This window comes from Mercenaria mercenaria, chromosome 18 (genome assembly GCF_021730395.1).
Source record: "Mercenaria mercenaria strain notata chromosome 18, MADL_Memer_1, whole genome shotgun sequence".
Taxonomy (NCBI): domain Eukaryota; kingdom Metazoa; phylum Mollusca; class Bivalvia; order Venerida; family Veneridae; genus Mercenaria; species Mercenaria mercenaria.
The window spans coordinates 40,482,219-40,491,857 of NC_069378.1; positions in this window are offsets into that span (position 1 = coordinate 40,482,219).

Below are 9,639 nucleotides of genomic sequence, written 5' to 3' on the forward strand. Positions count from 1 at the left end.
AAGAGATGAAGCGTTTTACGTACACTCCTTTTCAATAATAGGTTGTGCCTCATAATGTATTATAATACAACAAAGGTCAACCATCGGGGTCAAGTTGCGTCCATTACATATAAGATTAACAAGAAAGCCAGAAACATGTTTTGACAGATTAAATAAATAGTACAATACCATACTAACTCTAATAGACACACACACACTCATGTTAACAAAATAGGTCGCAAGTGGCAGGCATGGCCTTCCACGTAAGGAGGTTTCGATTAATTGAATGTAAGCCCGCCCGCTTGTCTCAATAGGGAGAGCGTAGTTCTATGGATCATGGGGTTGTGAGTTTGATTCCCTGGCGAGGCGTATGTTCTCCGTGACAATTTTTAATGCATGTATAAAAAGAGTATGTGCATCATTCGACCCCCACTTCTGATTCATGTGGAGAAGTTGGCAGTTACTTGCGGAAAACAGGTTAGTACTAGTATAGAATCCAGGAATACTGGTTAGGTTAACTGCCTGCCGTTACATAACTGACACACTACTGAAACCCGGCGCTAAACCCAAAACGAACTAACAAATAAACTTAATTGAAATTTGGTGTGTTCTGAAAGTGTACAGGTCATCAGTGCTACGAACTTTCATTTCAGTATGGTGTACCTTTTGGGTGTGCGCAAGTTATAAGGTAAACGCGCACGTACAAAAGACTGCTTGCACGCCCAAATATATTCATGTACGTTTGCATTTTTATACGTACACGCGTAAATGTGTAGGTAGATGTATTTGTATGGTGGCATATTTCTGCATACGATAACCAGATAAGTTTCGTGAAAATGAATCGAGCTTTCAAGAAAATCAGATATGTTTTCGCGAAAACATATAAGATTTTCGCGAAAACATAAAATCTTCACGAATAGAACTGCGAATATTAAGTGGAAAATCTGTGTTAGTGCCCACTTCGGATATGAAATTTAAACATAGCCTAACATATGACTAATAAAAATTAGTAAATTATTATGTAATGGAAAAATAATGATATATATCCTGTAATTACAAACACTAAGGAAAACAAGAAGTCTAAGTTTCTTGAAGTGTTTCACATAATCAGAAGGTGATTGTGATTGAAATCTATTTAGTTTTAGGATACATCTATATTGCCATATGATAGGCTATATTTTTAGATTAACAGCAAAAGTTTCTTCAATAATATCCCATGTTATTCAAAATATATTTTGGTTTAGAAATTATTTTGATCATGTCATTCCCCACAGTGTAAATGAAAATATGATATAAAATATTTATAAATATCAATACTAAATGTCGACCTCATTAACTATTTCACAAGTGCCCGAATGTCTTCAGTACATCAAAGCCCCTTTATTCTTGTATTTTACATAAACCCGAACTATTTAAACAAAGATACGCAAAAAAAAAAGACATTCAAAATTTACAATTTAATTGGACTTCTTTCTTCAACATAATCAAAGCCTTGAAATGTCTGATGGTTGCGGGTTTTTGGTAGATTTATTTTCTGTTTAAATGCCAGTCTATGAATATACATGAATGTGAAACAAAAACAAATTTAATGTACCTCATATCTAAGATGAACTCTGCCTGACCCAGCTTGTGATGTAACCATGGGCTGGAATACCTTACCTTTGATAGATCTTATATAATCTAAATGATCAGTGTGAGTGGATACAGGTTGAATAAGAACTGCTTGTTCATTGATAATTCATCCGCATTTTTCATGAATGGGAAGACTGTTTTGTGTAGCACATGAACATCCCTTGGACATAATTCGGAATAAAATAAAGATGCTATGATTGTCAGAAATACACTTTAACTTTGGTAGCGGGATAAACCCGCAAACAAAAATGAGAAAGGATGCTGCAAAACTTATAACTAATATCTTTAACGGGCCCGGTGTAAAGCACCGATACACGCAAGGATTGTCTGGGTTTCTGACCAGTACACCTCTAGTTGGATGGGAACACTGAAAAGCGTTTCTGAAATATCCCGAGGCATCTGTCGGGAATCGAACCACAGACATTTGGATTGGAAAGCCAGCGTGCAAACCACTGAGCTAATCTGTTCACCCGCCATTTTGAAATCCGCTACATAAATAACTTAATACACTGTTTTTGTTTCTGTCTAGTTTATATTCCGTCACAAACAGTATCAGTATAACTTCTAACTGACAGAGCTAACAAAATTCCATCTAGCACAAAAAAGCCTTAAAGCATTTTATAATTATCTGTCTTCGTCTTCTTGCCTTCTCAGGCTGTGCACAGCGCAAGGCCTTAGCCCTAGCCTATGTGTGGCCGGCGTCCGAGCCACCACGTGGCTGCTGTGTGAGCGTGCGTCAGCTTAATCCAACAATACACAGTTTGTCTCCATATTTATACAAATTGGTAAAATACATCATTAACATAAGCAAAATTAATGAATTCTGGTACAAAACAAACAATAAAAATATTTCTCTTGAAATATAGATAACTTATCACTCAAGTTGAACCCTGTCAGTCATTTTACTGAAGGAATGAATGTCATATTTTTTTGTTTGACACACTTGTAAAACCCGAAACCTCGTACACATATCCGATAACGGCCGTATATGTGTACGAGGTTTCGGGTTTAACAAGTGTGTAAAACGAAAAAATATGACATTTATTACTTTTGTTTCCTTCTATAGTCATTGTTTTCAAATTATTTCAAATCTCTGTACTGGCAGTATAAATAAAAAGTGAAAAAAGTAGTCCAACATCGGGAGCAGCACAAAAGTTATCCGAATAAATTTGTTTTACACACTTGTTTTTTGCTAAAATCACATGACAGATCTATGCTTGACATGTAGGTAGCATTTTCATAATGAAATAATAACATGACAAAATTTTTCATGGAAACTTAGATCATACACCACCAGTGTAATTTGGGGTCTCATTTTTTAGCTGATTTTGCAGTTTGTGTGTTTGACTGAAATTATTTTTCTTGCATCAAACATGACCCCCACTTTTCTTTTGATTTTTATTTAGCATTGACAATACTCTTCAAGAAAATGTAGGTTACAGACATTTAAAATGAGTCCAGATGTGTGCTGCGGCCATTCGAAATAGGTCAGTTTTATATAGAATAAAGAACAAGAACTATTTAGTGTGTTATAACCATAATAGAACTTACAATATTTATCCTGAAAAAAGAAAACGCATGAAAGTAAACGAGGTGGTAAAAGTAAAGTAATTCATAAACAAAATGGTGTGAACTTTAAAAATTTGATATATCCTAAGAAATTCAATCAGTACAAAAATATACGCGAACACGTATCCTGCATTACTCTATCTGTAGTTCTGTTGTGAACAAAGGTGATTGTGTGGGCCAATACCTCAGGGATGAGGAAATAGATTTCGCTCTTTTAACTTGGTACTCGGACGAAAAACAGTATCACTTTGAAACTTCTGACTTGGACCAGAATGGATATAAATTAAGTGTAACTAACAGAAATCAAAGCCTTGAGATGTCTGGTGGTTGCGGGTTTTGGTAGATTTATTTTCTGTATTAATTGAATGAGAAACAAATACAAATGTGCCTCATATATATCTAAGATGAACTCTGCCTGACCTAGCTTGTGATGTAACCATGGGCTGGAAAACCTTATCATTGATAGATCTTACGAGGGATGTTCGAAATGAATTGATTATTTCTATCTGGAGACTTAAAATTTTAAGTTAGCCCTAAAGGGCTCATTTCCTGCCTTCGAAGTACTCCCCGTGGCTAGAAATGCAAAGTTTCAGCCGATGTATCCACTTCTAGAAGGCGTCACGGTACGCTGATTTGGGCACAGTAATAAGGTACTGATGAATGGCAGATCCAAGTGCCTGTCAGGACTGGTATTTCCGCCCAGCAATGAATGATTTCAATTTCGGAAACAAAAAGAAATCACATGGGGCAAGGTCTGGGGAATACGGGGGGTGAGGCAAAACAGTTACTTTTTCTTTCTTCAAAAACGCCGTAACTATTGCGAAGGTATGAGCGGGAGCATTGTCATGTAGAAGACGGACATGTTTAAAACCAGTGGCAGGGCGTCGTTTCTGATAATACTTTTTCAGTTTCTTCAGTACTACGTCTTTGTAGTACTTTCCGGTGATGCTTTTGCCCTTTTTCACCGGCACTTTTATTGCGACTCCTTCACCAGAGAAGAAGATTGCCTACAAAACCTTCTTTGCATGCACTCAAAGAACGTTTGGCAATTATTGGGCGTTTGCTGTGTTTAGTGGCCCAGATCTTATTGCTAACCTTTCTGACTGGCTCAAAATAATGGACCCAGGTTTCATCACCTGTGACGACATTGGCAAACTGCTTTTTATCATGTTTTGGCAACATTTGAAGCAGCTTTTTGGCCACTTTAACCCGTTGCCTCTTTTGCTCATCAGTCAACAGATGTGGCACCCATCTAGCAGAAATCTTTCTGACTTTCAAATGCCTCTTCAAAATAAGGTGAACCGTTGATAGTGATAAGCCTACCTTTCTTGCAATATCACGAACTGTAAATCTGGCATCTCCTTCAATGATTTCCTTTATTTTGAAACGATTTCTTTACGAGATGCAGATTTTGGCCTACCTGATTTCGGTGCATTTTTGGTGGACTCTACACCAGACTCAGATTTCTTTTTCCACCGCCGAACTGTGTCATAAGACACACAAGAAGGTCCATAAGCAGTAGAAAGTTCAGTCATCAGCTGCTTCAAAGAACAACCAAGTTTTGAGCGAGCTTTGATGTAAGCCCGTATTTCATCTTTCTTGTCGACGCTTCTACCAACCATTTTTACTACAGTGGTCAATGATTGCGTGTATTCAAATGGCAAATTTTATGCCTTACACTTAGTCTATCATGTACATTTATACACCGTTGTGTAGGTATTGAATAACCCTAAACAGGTAGGTATTGCTTTTTATCGAGCCCCACGTGGATATCGAGCTAGAGGACAATAAGCAATTCATATCGAACACTCCTCGTATGTAATTCAAATTGTCAGTGTGAATGGATACAGGTTGAATCAGAACTGTTTGATCATTGATAATTCATCCGCATTGTTCATGAATGGGACTATTTTGTGTAGCACATGAACATCTTTTGAAAGTGATTTGGAATACAATAAAGATGCTATATGATTGTCAGAATTACACCCGCAACCAAAAATCAAAAAGGTGGTTGTGTTGCGACCACTTGTAGAAACACGATCAATATGCGAAAGCTTATTTGGATCTAGTCATAACTGAGTCACTTAATGGTGTTCATGTAGAGAAATGTGAGCTTGGACCATTTTTACCTGATCACTGTGCTGTTAAGGTTCTCTTAGATGTTAAAAAAGAGACTATTACTAGTAGGAGCGTGTCATTTAGAAACTTCAAAAATTTGAACGAATCAGAATTTTCCAGCGACCTAAGTGCAATAAACGTTGATTCACAGAATATCAACAAGTTTGTGAAAGAATTTGAATCGGAAATAGAGGATGTCCTGAATAAGCACGCTTCCCTAAAAGAAAATCAAAGCACTGAAAGCACAGAAAGGTTGAAAACTTTTCGATATGCTGTTTACAAATTATAATCTGAAGAAATATATGTTGTTCTGGTAAGAAGTGTGTATGTAGCCTTCACTTTCACAGGAGCTGGTATTAAATGCATGAAGGTAGTAGGATATGTCATCGAGTAGTCGAATGTAGCCCATATTATTATTATTATTATTATTATTATTATTAAACCAGATTTATATAGCGCCCTTTTCATGATAAACACGTTCAAAGGCGCTTTACATATAGCAGACGCAGCTACACTAGTACAGACACAGAGCGATCTGACCAGAGGGACAGAGTGAGATAAAGCCAAAATGAAAATAATATCGTAGAATCAGACGACTACAGGCAATGCACATCGTACAGTACCAGAAAGCACTTACTGCAGCCACAACACCCAGAAAAGTTCAACTCCAAGATTATTCTCGAGTAATCAGATCTCCAAGATTATGAATTTGCTCTGCTCCCAAGACTATCAATGTTTGCCAGGTTTCAAGTTTTTTGTACAATTGCTTAACTGTGAGGCTTAATCGGTAAATTAAACGAGGATTATCAACTGTTCTAACATGTTCTAGAAAGGCTCTGAATTCAAAAACTATACATGTATACCGTCTAGGATGTACCTCTGCGTGTTGGTCTTTGGATTACAGTATGTTATAGCGTTTCGAAAACTAACGAACAAATCTACAGTTGGCAGCGGGCTACATCAACAACAAATAATATATATTCTTGACGTAACTTTCTATGTTCACCAGTCTATTGTACAAATAATATTTATGTATTAAAAAAATAAGGCTACTTATTAAGAATAGCCATTGTGTCGACTTCCACAAAATAAAAACACAATTTTCAGATCTATGCACATATACACATGAATATCGTGTTATGAATGTTTTGACAATTAAGGAATACGGATCTTTTCTCTCTTTTTTTTTTTTCAGAAGACATATATTGAACTTATATAGCTGCAAGTCACTAAGCAAAGCGCTGGCGGGTCACATGAATGGAATGTAGGGTTACATCGAGAGAAGACGCAAATGCCCCCTTGTGATGCTTTGATTCTATTTTGCTTAAATGAAATCAAACAGTTTCATTAATCGGGGACACATATGTAGGCCAACATCGAGAAACTTCACATCATGCAAACGCCCCCATGTGATATTCAACATAACTAATCACTCGTTATGTACTGCTTTGATTCTATTTTGCTTAACGATCTATTTTAAAGACTCTGTAGTTTTCATTCTGTTTTATTAACGTTTCGGCCTTATGGCCTTTATCAAAATGACAAATTTCGAGTAAATTTCTACATCATGGCGTTCTTTCAATTCAACAACAAGTGTAATACAAATCCGGAACGGCGTAACGTTGTTAAACGTCATCGTCAAGTCCCGCTAACACCCAAGTCACACATACGGCGCGGATAGCCACGTCTGGCTACGGATAGAAATGTAGTAATTCGTATAGATCCATACCTGAGCCGTACGAATTGGTACGGATAACTACTTTAAGGTACGGCTCAATTACGGATCCATACAGATCAATACGGATTAGTACGTTTCTATCCGTGGCTAGACGTAGCTATCCGCGCCGTAAGTGTGACTGGGGTATTAAATCGAGGCACATTTACAATTTACAGGGAATGTCAATATTTATCTTGTAAATAATTAAGTCTATTATTATACTAACTAATGAAACACTGTATTCTATCAATTAAATATTTTTATATCTCATCACTAACACTGTGAAAATATGAAATCTATATTTTCACACTGTGAGTCTCAGAGATATAGCTCTGATCTACATTGTGTTTGAATTATTTGCTTAAAATAGGATGAAAATTGTAGTCGCACTTTATTCATTATAGTATATTTCTCGATTCAATTTCCATAACGTTATGCAGCAAAAATAAAATAAAATGGAACTTTATGTTGTATGCGTCTTCCTAACGTCACAACACGTCTGACGCCATGTCTGTTTACCAGCGCCTGTTTCCCGCACTGAGATTAAATGTTGTTGCAAATTGCACATCTCAACGTAACTGAGCATAAAATAAAAAGAAAATTTGTATGTTTTTCTTGAATATTAAATATATATCTCATCTCGAAGTGAGAAAATTTTCACATTTTCACTCGCGCTCGTGAAAATATTTGAAATTTTCTCACTTCTCAGTGAGATTATAAGATTCTTTCACTGGTTGTAGGTGCAGATGGGAATTTCAGGCCTCGAGGGTAACTGTTTAGGCGGTAACGAGGTTCCTACCGAGTTACCGCCTAAACAGTTACCCGAGAGCCGGATATTCCCATCTGAACCTATAACCAGTGACAGAATCTTTTTCTTGTATACCGATATAAAGATATAATAATAAAAATAAAATCAGTCGAACGGCTTTCTTTTTAGAACTATTTCTTATAGCAGCGTATTTAAACAAAGCGCGGGAAATCAACGTCCGTAAACAGGAAAGACGTCATGACGTTTCAAAGACAAATAACAATGTTTAGTTCCGGTTTTCTTTTATCAGTTCCAGCGTAACGTTATGAATTTTTTATAAAACAACGTGTTTTGAATCGAGAAATATACTATCAGGAACAAAGAGGAACTGTCAAGGTATTGGATTTTTATTCCGTTTTTCGAAATAAAATATAAATAACTACATAAATCTTCTACATATATGTAGTTCGTATTACGTCATTTAAAGCACGAGAGTCATCTTACACCCCGGGGTGTAAGATGGATTTTTCCAGCACCGGTAAAAATACAGGAAATCCCCGTCTGGTATGCAAGAAATATTCCATATTCACTCAAAAAAAAACAAATTTCTCATTTATCGGGCAGAAAAATCTCTATTTTTAGAAATGCTGGAAAATCTTATCTTACATGGGTTATCCCACACTCCTGTGACGGACTACTTCATGCACTGAATATACATATTATTTATGTAAAATAATTAAAAACCAGGTACCTTTATCTTTTCTCTCCGTTCCTTATAGTGTATTTCTCGATTCAAAATTCGTTACTTTATGATAAGAACGCACCGTTACGCTACAAACGATAAAACTAAAGCGGAACTTTGTTATTGTGCGTCACTGAAATGTCATGACGTCACTTCTGCTTACGGACGTCAGTTTCCCGCGTTTTAAATAGTTCCATATATTCATGCTTGTTTTTATTATTTCTGTTTGTTGTAATTTTTTGTACAGCCTCGTTTAAGACTTGAGCGTAGCACCCTCGGGTTCGGATTTCCCGATCTTCACCAAAGACCAAGACGGATTCTCTATATCCTCTATGTAATGTGATATTAGAACAAATATGTAACATAAACAAGAGGGTCATGATGACCCTGGATCGCTCACCAGAGTAATATGAGCTACATGTTTCAAATGTCAAACTGATGATTTTTAGATTTTTTTTGGAAGATTTTCTGATGTACAATCAAGTAACCCCTAGCGCGGGGCCAAGTTTACCCCGGGGTCATGAATGGAACAAAGTTTGTAGAAGTCTACTAGGCAATGTAACATATCAAATATCTAAGATCTAGGCCTTCTGGTTTATTTTTAGCAAATTTATGAAGATTTCCCTATATACAATCAAGTTACCCCTGGGGCTGGGTAAATTTGACCCTGGGGGGTCCAGATTTGAATTTTTTTGTAGAAGTCTACTAGGCAATGCTACACGTCAAATATCTAAGATCTAGGCCTTCTGGTTTATTTTTAGAAAATTTTTGAAGATTTTCCTATGTAAAATCAAGTGATCCCATGGGGCGGGGTCAATTTGACCCCGGGGGTCATGATTTGAATTTATTTGTAGATGTCTACTAGGCAATGCTACACGTCAAATATCTAAGATCTAGGCCTTTTGGTTTATTTTTAGAAAATTTTTGAAGATTTTCCTATGTAAAATCAAGTGACCCCTGGGACGGGGTCAATTTTGACCCCGGAGGTCATGATTTGAATAGATTTTGTAGAGGTCCACTAGGCAATGCTACACGTGAAATAGCTAAGCTGTAGGCCTTCTGGTTGATTTTTAGAATTTTTTTTAAGATTTTCCTATGTAAAATCAAGTGACCCCTGGGCCCGGGTCAATTTTG